Source organism: Prunus mume, linkage group LG5, assembly GCF_029339155.1.
Source record: "Prunus mume cultivar Tortuosa linkage group LG5, ASM2933915v1, whole genome shotgun sequence".
Taxonomy (NCBI): Eukaryota; Viridiplantae; Streptophyta; class Magnoliopsida; order Rosales; family Rosaceae; genus Prunus; species Prunus mume.
The window spans coordinates 13003810-13016171 of record NC_142702.1 but is presented as its reverse complement, the minus strand read 5'-3'; the positions used below and the strand labels follow the sequence as shown (position 1 = coordinate 13016171).

At 38.7% G+C, this 12362-nt stretch overlaps 2 pseudogenes; one reads left to right on the top strand and one right to left on the bottom strand.

Moving 5' to 3' along the window:
* Window positions 1-4370: 4370 nt before the first annotated feature.
* Window positions 4371-9551, top strand: LOC148916977 (uncharacterized; annotated as a pseudogene).
* LOC103331258 (rust resistance kinase Lr10-like) lies at window positions 7929-10571 on the bottom strand (annotated as a pseudogene).
* Window positions 10572-12362: the final 1791 nt, after the last annotated feature.

Genomic DNA, 12362 nt, shown 5'->3' with positions numbered 1-12362 from the left:
CATGGCACATGAACTATAATTCGCATGTGATGGATTTTTGTGTACTCTTCTTTACGCTTTTTCTTATTGGACTGTCGTTTCGGGCTGATAATTTATTCGGGCCCAATCATGAATTTTTTGGATCTCAACAGTAAGAAAGCAAAAGAAAAGATTGGTCTTAGAGCTCGTTTGGGAGTGCTTTTGGAGCAGTGAAAAGTGCTTCTAAATGGGTGAAAGTGCTTCTGTCTTTTGAAAATGTTGTTTGGCAAAAATTGCAAAAGAGCTTTGGGTGAGATCCAAAAGCACCTTGAGTGGTTTTGGAGGAAGCACTTGAGAGGTGCTGCTTCTTAAAAGTGCTGCAGGACAAAAACAAGGGAAGCACTTAGTTCCTTTTAATTAAACTTTTAAAATGCCAAAAATACCCATATTTTTTTTTTCAAATGCCAAAATAGCATTTCTTTCCTTTTCTTCTGGCACGTTCTATTGAAATAGGATTAAGGATTTAAAAAATAAACTGAGACGATTGAAAACCCACCACGACCCTCAAACTTGGAACGCATTTCCTTCAGCCCTCACCCATGTTTCGTAGAGTAATAATCCTCATCTACTCACTGCATAATAGTAAGGGGGCAAACAGACTTAGCATCACCAATTGTAGACAATGGAAGAGGATCCACTCTTCCATTGATCGATTATACTAATTCAGTTCTGTATTTCGTACAAAAAGGTTTGAGGTTTTCTTTTGTTTTTCTAGGTTCGTTTCTTCCTTTGTGATGTCGAAAATTGAGAAGTAAATCATATGGTTTGTTGTCACATCCCGAATCGGCTGCGCTGTAGCACGATATTGTCTGCTTTGGGCCCCTTGCCTTTACGGTTTTGTTTCTGGGAACTCATGAGAAACCTCCTAGTGGGCTACCTATCCTAGGATTGCTCTAGCCTATCTCGCTTAACTTCAGAGTTCCCATGACTCCGAAGCCAATGAGCTCCCAAAAGGCCTCGTGCTAAATGAAGGTGGGCACAAATGTACATATAAAGCACATCACCCCCTCTCCATTGGTCGATGTAAGATGTTACAATCCACCATCCTTAGGAGCCTAACGTCCTTGTCGGCACACTCACACCACACAGCAGAGTGGCTTACCATTCTGTCACATCCCGGATTAGCTGCGCCGTAGCACGATATTGTCCGTTTTGGGCCCCTTGCCCTCATGGTTTTGTTTCTGGAAACTCGTGAGTAACTTCCCAGTGGGTCACCCATCTTGGGATTACTCTAGCTCAAACTCGCTTAACTTCGGATTTCCCATGACTCCGAAGCCCGTGAGCTCCCAAAAGGCCTCGTGCTAGATGGAGGTGGGCATGTACATAAAAGGCACATCACCCATTCTACGTTGGTCGATGTGGAATGTTACATTCGTTGTCACAAGGAGGAAGATCGAAGGAAAAAGAACTTGGGCAATCAGTATAGGAACCACAAGTCTGCTCATCAATATGGTAGTTCATGTCTTTGTGTGGCTGATTTTCTCTTTGCATGTGTATATTTTATTTCAGAAATTTGGTATGATTTTGTGTGCTCATTTATTTATTTATTTATTTATTTTGGTCGATTTATAGTATTTGCAAGATGTTGCAGTGTATGCGAGAGTCAAGAAGAGGCTGTGAGCATGACGAGATTCTTGGCAGGCTAGAAAAGGTTGAAAATGGTTTTTCTTTTTCTTCCTGTTTTTGTAACTCTAATATTATGTTTTTGGCAGACATCTATTTAAATACAATTCTGAAAAAATATTTATGAAACAAATATTGCATAGGGGCAATTGATGATACACAAATCCTAGTAATCATGCTTAGAGAAAGACAAGTACCATATATTGGAAGAAAACATATCACTACTCGAAATGTTTATTACAATATTTTTAAAGTACTTTTGAATTTGGGATTCTTTAGGTGAAATTACATGTAGAATAACTAAGAATGCCTAGAGGGGGGCTGAATAGGCCAATTTAAAATTATAATAAATAAATAAAAATAAACTTCAGTAACATGATTGATATATCAATCTTGAAACATGTTGAGCATAAAATAAAGGAACATGCAACGAATTATTCTATGTGTAACGATTCGGTCCAAAATAAATTGGTAATTATTAATTTATTAAGATAAAATACCATTTTGCCCCTAAAATATTTTATTAGGTTTAAAGTCGACTTTTTGACTGTGAAGGAATTTGGGAATTTCAACTGTACTGTTGCATAGAGCAAGGCGAGATGAGTCCGTAGACACGTAGTGTGGCCGAATTGGAGTTGTAACGAAAAAGATATTATCAAAATACCCTCAATGGCATAATCATAGTTTTTGTGAAAAGGGTTTGATAAAATCTGATTCTCTCTCTCTCTCTCTCTCTCTCTCTCTCTCTCCGTGCGCAGCCTCTCCCTCTCCTCGCGACAACAACCACAGCTGGCCAGCTTTTGGCCGACGATTCTCTCATCCGCCACCAAAGTTAACGGGGCTGGTACCAAAATGACCGAGGCACCATTCTCTTCCAACCCAGTAAGCCCGCCACCGTGATTTTGCCGAAAAATCGAATAGAAACGGCTGATTTTTTGCTCGAATTTCTCCGACTTTGTTCTCCGTCATCCGGCCATCAATTCTAGTGAGTGATGTATGTTTTCTCACCTATTTTTCATGATCCAGCTGATGGTTGGGTAGGTTTTCATCAATTCTGAGCCTAGGTAGCTTGATTTTCAAATTGAATTTCGACCAGTTTTGGGATTGCGATTTGGCCACTTCCGGTCACTTTTTGGGATAGGTCCGAGAACAAAAGTAGTTCCAATTACGGTGTTACACCTAGGATAGAAGTCCTAAGCCGTGATTTTGAGATTTTCCGACGAAGCGTAATCGCTTTGGACACCCACGCATTGCCGGCGTGTGTGGCGGCGCGTGGGCACTTTAGAAAAAGGGCATTGTGCCCCGACGTAATCTTCTGGTCCTCACGAGTGCGTAGGTGTGCTCGGATTTCAATTTGGATACTGTTTTAGTCTCGAACAGATTTCGCCTTTTGTGCGTTATCCGAGTTCGATAAGTTTGAACCGTTGGATAGTCTTGAATTTAATATATGTCAATTTAGACATTCCTAGGATCGTGTAGGAATTCACAGATCATGGATTTGAGCCTCGGTCTTTTTTAAGTGGGTCCGGCATCGGTGTGATGTCGGAATTTCCACAGATTCGTCCTCGGGTTTCAAAGAATTCGGGGCAGGTCCTGTCATTACGTGGTAAAACCCCACCTTTTCTAGACTAGCTCGTAGACTTCCCCAAGACATCTGCTGCATCATCAAAAGAAACAACAAATTGTTTCTTCCCTTGTGGAACCCACATACCCATATTCTTCATTTTCTTCTATTTTAATTTTTTTTGTTTCCATGTGGCTGACTTCTCTCTTTGGATATGCAGATTAAGGAGGTGCCTTGCCATGGGCCATATTGAGAGCTTTGAGATTCCTTTGTTTGTTGAGAAAGCGATTTGTCTTCTTGTTTCATAAACCAAAGACAAAGCTTGGTTGGGTATTTGCTTTTGCCTATTCTTCTTTTCTTGTCTCCTCGTATTTGCTTATTTTTCAGTGTTACTCCACCGAATATGTTTTCTTTCTTCAATGATAGTCCACCAAATTTGTTTCCATTTTTCAGTGATCATTTACCGAATCCGTTATTGAGTGTGTTCTTAATATTATTATTTTTAGATATGAAGAGGACTCACAGAGGTACTACTGAGGCTTCATCATCTCGACCTGATAGACAGTGTCCCACAGCCTCATCAAGGAGATAGAGAGCGGCTCCCCAAGATCACTTTGATGATACAACAGAGGTTGAAGATGTAGCTCCTACTCTTGATAGTAATGTTGACACAGAGGTTGAAGATGTAGCTGCTACTCTGTAGGTACTATGTGGGGTGCAGTGAGCAATTTTAATTTTAATTTTAAATTTTTTTGTCCTAAATGGTAATTATGTACAAGGGTAGAATAGGCTATTCATGTTTAAAATTAATATGAGGTAGAGCAAATAATGAGGTGTCAATAAAATCTCCCTTTTAATTTACTTGAGCAAGCAAAAAGCAGTTACCAATTTCTTAAATTGAATTTGATACCAAAGTAAGGTTGTTCTATTTAAATCCCCATGTCGATTTTCCAACTTTGTTCACCTCTTAGTACCCGTTTGGTATTGCTTATTTGGGGTTATAAGTAATTCTTAAAAAAATTTGAGAACCCAGCCCGTTTGGTAAATTATGATAAAATCACTATTTTAAAAAATTGGTGTGAGAGAAAGCTATAAGGAAAAGCAGCTAATGAAGTGTTTTCATTTTCTGATTATATGGCAATCAGTTTCGAAGAAACGCTCGATTATGATTATATGGGAATTAGTACCAACACTCTTAACAAAAAGTTTACTAAAAGCCAAACTGTTTTCTCTCCAGCTCCTGCTCAGTTCTCCCAGGATCTCCCGCCTAATCCTCACTGGCAACCAGCCGTGGTTCACCGGTAATTTACCACCGTCCGGCTAGAAACGACTCGTCGTGTGATGGCGAACTCGGGGTGAGTTTGAGACCTCTTTTCCTTGCTTTATCTCCTAAGTCTTGCTTCAAACATGGCACTCTTGAGATACCCATTTTGAGTTATGAGGATAATGTGATTTGTAGTGTGGTTTTGGAGAGGTGTGTTGGGTCTTTGGTTGGTGAAATGGTGGTGGAAGATGTGGAGATTGAGAGTGGTGGTGAGGCTTCAAAGAGGGAGTTCAGGAGGCGTTTGAGGTTTAAAAGAGTGCCCAATTTGGTTCAAACGGAGGTACGTATTGTTCCCAACACGGGTTTTGGCTTTGATTATGTGGAAATCGGAGAAGTCGAGTTTAGGCTGGATAATAGTATTTTAGTGCACCCTTATTTGGTTCCTATGTTGGCAAGTCTTCAGTTGATTGCTTCTTATATTGAGGGACGGATTCGAAGTGGGTTTAGGCCGAAAGCTTTGTGTTTAGGAGTTGGAGGTGGAGCTTTGCTTGGATTTTTAAAAGCCGAACTGGGATTTCAGGTTGTGGGTGTGGAGGCGGACAAGGAAGTTTTAAGAGTTGCTACGAAGTATTTTGGACTGGAAGATGGTGGTGAGCATGTCAATGTTTGCGTTGGAGATGCAGTAAAAGTTATTGAGAAACTTGCGGGTCGAGGTAATGGACAAAGTTCGGGTTCTTTTGGTGCTCATGAGATAGAAGGTGGTTGTGGGATGGGTGATGGCAATGACATTGATACTAAATTTGATGTAGTGCTAGTTGATTTAGATTCAAGTGATGCTGGAGATGGTATAATTGCTCTGCCATTTGAGTTTGTTAGGAAGCATGTCCTTTTGGCTGCCAGATCAGTTCTTTGTGATAATGGGATCCTCGTATAAATGTTATCCTCCAAATAGATCATTTTACACAACATTGATACAGGAGTTCAGAGAAGTTTTCCACGAGTTATATGAAATCAATGTTGGAAATGGGGAAAAATTTATTCTTATTGCTCTTGTGTCCCCTGTTACATCTTCTACTAGTGATTGTGAGAAGTGCTTCCTTAATAAACTAAGAATGATTATATCAGGAGCATACATGAATTCCATAAAGAAGATCTGAGATGGGGTGCAAAGAGAAGGTGGGATAATCAACCCCTTGGGATCCAACTGTTTTTTATCACCCCGCTTCTGGATGGATTGGGAGAGGGAATACGAACATAAGATAGCATTGTCTTCTCAATTTTATACCTATTTGTTTTATCACAAACCAATTAGAATTATGATAAGAATAATAAAATAACTTTTCTAGGATAGCTTGCATCTGAACTTTCCACTGTACCAAACAACTCAAGGGATGAAGAATCCCCACCATACCTGCGTACTGTTCATCCTTCCACTTTCCATTCCCCTCATTTAGCATAGTGTAAAGGTCTATGGGTCAGGGAAGTTTAATTGTGGGCCCTCGTATCCAGAATTTAGGTAAGCTTTAAAGGTAGTTTGGAAATTATGGTCCTCTTATGGGTACTAGGCTGAAAGGGGAAAAAAAACTATATTTACATGATTCAAGTAAACTTGTAGTTTCAGTCATGGATTTTGTTCTTTAAAAGGAAGACTGGCTTCTGAAACTGTAGATTGAAATTAACTTATCTAGTTAATGTAGAAGTATCTTCTGCTTGCTGTTGCTTTAAGAGTAATTGTGATGATAATTATGTACCGTAATAGTGATTCAGATATTAGCGGAAATCTGATCTTTCAATCTTTTTCAGGTAAGAGGTAGATTGGGATAGCATGCTGGAGAGGGGTTTTGCAGAAATGGCAAAGAGTTTAGTGGTGGTGAGGCTGCCACGAAAACTTGGGCAACACCACAGTTGGTGGCATCGAATGTGGATGTCGTCCTGGCAAAGAGTTGGATTAAGGAAAATGACCTCAACTGGACTTGTTTTCTCCTTGTCTAGTGATTACAAGGTAAATGAAATGAACTGTTTCTCTCTTTTATCTTTGTTATATTTTACTCCAGTGACACTTGTAGTGGTGAGGGAACTCTTTGAATTTAGTTTTCATCTAAATCAATTGATTTACTGCAAGTTCCACGTTTCTACAGGAATGGTTCACATATGATCTTAACATCATTTCTGTGCAAAGCCTGATGGTCATAAAATAGTTTGGGTATTATGTCTTAGGAGGTCTTGCTACTTAGAGGTTTATTGGTGATTTCAAAGATTTCCATACATAATCAGAAGTTTAGATATACATACATTGAATTTGTGCCTTTTTTTTTCTTTTTTTTTTCTTTTAAAAGGGAATTCTGGAAGTCTGGTACTCTGCATTGATAAGTGACTTCATCAATGTCATTACAATGTAGAAAGTAAGGCCAACTAAATTTTAAAGGTTGACTGACTTCGATTGATAGCTCGCGGCTATTTAAGTTCAGAAATTTTGGTGGCCAGTCAACTCAGTTTTCCAATAATTGGCTTAAGATTTTTTTGTTAATAGCATATCCAAAATTAGTAAAGTTCCAACTTACAACAGTCTTAGAGATGGTTTAGTTCAGCTAATGTTGGTAGCCAATTAGATGAAGAAAGAATGGAAATTCAGGAGATACTTGGCTACACGAGTGTATTAAAATAAAGTGGTTTGGACATTTCCTCTATAATTTTCTGATTTGCTGCAACAGTTAAATAAAGACCTCCTTTTGTTAACAGTGACATTTCAGTTCCTTGATGTTGTAGTTTCTCAGAGCTTGTTCCCATGTGCGACACAAGGTCTATGTCTCGCTGTATACTCACCTTAATCCTTAAATAATAAATGCAGTTTCTTTCAGTGTTTTCTCGATCAGTAATTTTTAGTCTTGCTTTCTCCAGTCTCCCAGCGTGGAAGGGTAACCAGGGAACTCTCTGTCATTCAATGGGAAAACTTGGATCGATAGTGATGGTACCACTTTGCAGGTTCACTAGTTGAACCCAGTTGGAGATCATAACTTGGTCAGAAGCCCTTGAACCATTCAACTTACATATTGAAGCAAAGGATAAGAGGCAAACCCATGCAAGGTAGAAAACTGTGATATAAGACTTGGACGAAAATTCACTGGTTACCTTTCTAGTTAGTTATTTATTTGCTCATATCAATTAGTGCAACCAGCATCTTAAAACCGATTTCTTGCTTTCTAGAAAGTTGCTGATGTTTCATCCTTCCAACCCCACTACCTCCCGACATTATTTCTGTCAACATGTAACAACTAACAACTAAAAATCAAATACTGTAAGAAAAAAGTTCACAAAACTGGTCTAATTTAAAATGGGAAGCTTGGAACCTTGAAAATTTCAAGGATCATGATCATGATGAAGAAAGCTTCATACCTCGATTGGGCAGTATGTAAGTTTAAATCATGTCGTGCCTCAGTTCGTTCTCTGTCATGATTTTAGGACAGCTATTCATTCTTTATCTGATCCGCAGCAATATTCAATGAGAGCATATGCTGGAGGCATATGGGATGCCGGGTATTGGGCTAGTGCCAAAGCACATGCTTCAGTCAGAAACACACTGAGCACTACATACATGCTCGGGACCATAAGAGCATCCCTATCACTAAGTTTATGTTAGGTTCATAGGTTCATGGGTTCATAGGAGCACTCCTATTACTCAATGTAGTGCTAGGGTCATAGGAACACCTCGTTCACAAAACTGTTCTCAAACATGAATACAATCAAATAGCACCACATGCCTTATTGTGATTGTTGTTTGTTTTTCGTTTCTAATTATCCCAGGACATTGCAGGCACGTATTGTTGAGGAAGAATAGTTACACTTCCCGTGAGTAGAAAACAGAACCAATGGAATTATGAATTTTACATACATAAGTACATAGACATATATAAGTACACATGTTACTCCAACTCAGGAATCACTTCTAACTGAATGTTAAGATTTCTTGCAGGCCTACTCGCATTTGTTTGTGTGGCACCTGTAGAGGCAAAAGGATTGGGAGGCACGGTTAGGTTTTCTCCTTTTTCCAGCATCTGAACCACAGCTTTCATTGAAGGACGATTGACTGGATACCATTGGATGCACCAGAGTCCTACAATTGCAAGTTTGTTTGGAATTTTACCATCTCCTTGTTCACCCATATGGATTGATAGGTCATCTCCCTCTTCTAGAAGATTATAAATCCATTCAGGGTAGTAAATTTCATTTGTGTTCTCTGTGGGTGAACTGACATTCGTCCTTCCTCCTACTATCTCAAGCAGTAGCATTCCAAAACTACACACATCTGACTTATAGGACACATTTCCAAAGTTCCTGGAGAACACTTCAGGTGCAATGTAGCCCATGGTCCCCCTAGCTGTAGTCATTGACACTGCTTTGATCCTTGGAACATAACTTCGCCAAACCAAAGTCTGATATCTTTGGAGTGAAGTTGTGGTCTATCAAAACATTACAAGGTTTGATATCAAAATGGAGAATTCGCCGATCACATCCTTGGTGAAGATATTCAATGCCTCTGGCTATGCCTATGGCAATATCTTGCAACTTATCCCAACCACAGAACCCATTCTTGTTGCCCACTGATGAAATGTAATCTTGCAGTGAACCATTGGAGAAGAACTCATAAACAAGAGCTCTTCTAAATCCATCAGCACAGAAGCCAACCAAGCGAACCACGTTGACATGGTGGATATGGCCCATTGTTCCCACTTCATTTATGAACTCTTCCCCGTTTCCGTTAGAACTATTGAGGACCTTCACAGCAACGAAGATTTCAGAAGAAAGCTTTCCTTTATAAACAGTTCCGTAGGCTCCTTCGCCTAACTCGTCCGTGAACTGATTTGTAATCCTCTTAATATCTGCATGGAATAGAGTGGTGATTTCCCCACTCCCTTTTCTCCTATTTTATCCATTTACACTCTTTTTTTATAACTAAAAAAGGAGTGTAAATGGATAAAATAGGAGTGGGGAAATCATTGCCCCATGGAATATCTATACTTGGTTTGAAGACCTTGTAATCCTCTAGAAATCTTTCAATTTTTAATCGATTCTCGTTTTCCTTTATATCATAGCTATAGACCTGATAGACTGCAACAACCAGTAGTAAGAGGACGAATGAACCCAGGGTTGCACCTACAAAACAATCATTAAAAAGTAAATATATATCCCCAGTCTTCTAGACATGACAGCAAAATAATCAGTTAGGTGACTCACTGGTAGCCGCTAATTTCGTTGCTGCACCTGTAAAAGATAATGACACAACTCAGATCGTCATGTTTGTGAAATTCATTTATACATATTGCCTCCTGGGCAACATCCCCTGAATAATTGTCGGCACTTTACAAGATGTATAAAAATTTGAGCAGGAAATATGTGAAGCAAAATATGTACTATTGCCTTACTTGCTTTCTTCAAGTCAACACATTCAATTTCAACTCTGGTGCCATTGTTCTTCAGCATACACTTCTTGCCTCCTGCTTCACATTCTGTGCAATTTGGTGTAGACCATCTCAAAACACTAAGAGATCTGTCTGAATTTGAAACTGGAACTGATAAAACATTATGCATCTTTGTGCAAGACTGGAGGTTATCAATTTCGTAGTTATCATAAACGGCATAGATTTGATTGCCAAGGTTGCTGTGGCAGGGGCCATTTAGAACCTGATCATTATATGGCCGTCTTTCAAGAACAGAAGAACAATTGAATAAGGTAATGTTCATGGACTCTTTTGAAAAGTGGAAAGGGAAGATTGACATGTTGAGGATTTCTGAAACTTTTACTAGCAGGCAATTATCTGGGTCGTACAGAGAGATTTGCTGATGCTCATAATCTATGCTTTTGACAGAGAGTTTGACTGGAATTGGCAGCTCAAGAACCGTCTGATGTCTCTCATTGCAAGACACAGCAAACCCACGATAGCCACAGTGATCTGGTTGCCTATCTTTGAGGCTGAATGGGAAATGGATAGGCGGGCCTTTATCCCCGCACTTGAATTCTTTGCAGGTATTTTATGTTTCTCCAAGAACTTTGGAGAAAGCCATTAACAATATGCAACAGGAAGCGATGAGCATTTGCTGCATTTCTGAGGTGTTAAGTGTAAAAAAAAGGGTCGTAACTGTATCTGATATGTTTGGATGGATTGTTTGGCCAATAAATCTGACCTTTTTTCAACTGACCAATCAAGTTACGGTGCTATATAATATGACACTTCTAAATCTTATTGGAATGGCTTTGTTAATTATTATTCCCTATTTACTGCTATTCACACCTCCTCCCTATTTGTTATGAGAAATTATTGTATGGTACTGGAATACGGTTACATAATACTATAATTCGTTCACGTGTTATAATGTGGGTGGTTGATATGGTTGATATTAATCAATAAATATCCACTTATATCATAACACATAAACGAGGTACATCATGTGATTGTACTCTAATACCATACTATAATTACTTGTCGTTCTGCATCCGTATTTTATTATTTAATAACCCTAATAGATGGACTGCACTATTCACTTGGGTTCTATAAGATTGTTCATTCTTTCGACATGTAGAAACAGTATGAATGCATTTAAACCATCAAGAAGCAATTAGTCACTTTGACCGAAACAAAACCAAGTTGAAGTAACTAATTCCATATTTTGACTTAAAAAGTAGTGGAGCACTTAACTTCAAAACGTTTTCTTTACGGCTAAGTCCCCATTTAAGATCTAAATAATTGAAGCAACTAATTCCACATTTTGACTTGAAAAGTAGTGGAGCACTTAACTTCAAAACGTTTTCTTTACGGCGAAGTCCCCATTTAAGATCTAAATAGTTGAAGCAACTAATTTCACATTTTGACTTGAAAAGTAGTGGAACTTAACTTCAAACATTTTCTTTACGGCGAAGTCCACATTTAAGATTTAAATAATTGAAGCAACTAGTTCCACATTTTGACTTGAAAAGTAGTGGATCACTTAACTTCAAAACGTTTTCTTAACGGCGAAGTTCCCATTTAAGATCTAAATAATTGAAGCAACTAATTTCACATTTTGACTTGAAAAGTAGTGGAACTTAACTTCAAAACGATTTCTTTATGGCTAAGTCCCCATTTAAGATCTTTACGGCTAAGTCCCCATTTAAGATCTAAATAATTGAAGCAACTAATTCCACATTTTGACTTGAAAAGTAGTGGAGCACTTAACTTCAAAACGATTTCTTTATGGCTAAGTCCCCATTTAAGATATAAATAATTGAAGCAACTAATTTCACATTTTGACTTGAAAAGTAGTGGAGCACTTTAACTTACAAAACGTCTTCTTTACGGGGAAGTCTCCATTATTGAAGCAACTAATTCCACATTTTGACTTGAAAAGTAGTGGAGCACTTAACTTGAAAACATTTTCTTTATGGCAAATTACGTATTTAAGATCCAAATAATTGACGCAACTAATTCCACAATTTGACTTGAAAAGTAGTGAAGCACTTAACTTCAAAACGTTTTGATTACGGTTAAGTCCCCATTTAAGATCCAAATAATTGAATAAAGCTTCATTAGAAAATACCATCTACTTTAATGCCGGTCTTCATAGCTTGCTCTCTCAACGCTGTTTTGACTTGTTCGTCCAGATATATGGATTTCAAGAGCTGTAACTTTCAACAAGTGTGCGAATCCAGTGAATTCATCTATGTGGACACTGGTCCATGCATGAATAGTACTACTAGGGCTAGTACTACTGGGGGGGCTACTTCTTTGTCCCAACCGAGAACGTATAGCTACGTCGTCATGGGCCCAACAGTTGCATGGGATTTGGAGGAGGGGTGCAGTATAAGGAGGACGGCTATGGCTTCCTTGAATGAAAAACACCGAAACGCTTCTTATAGTCGCA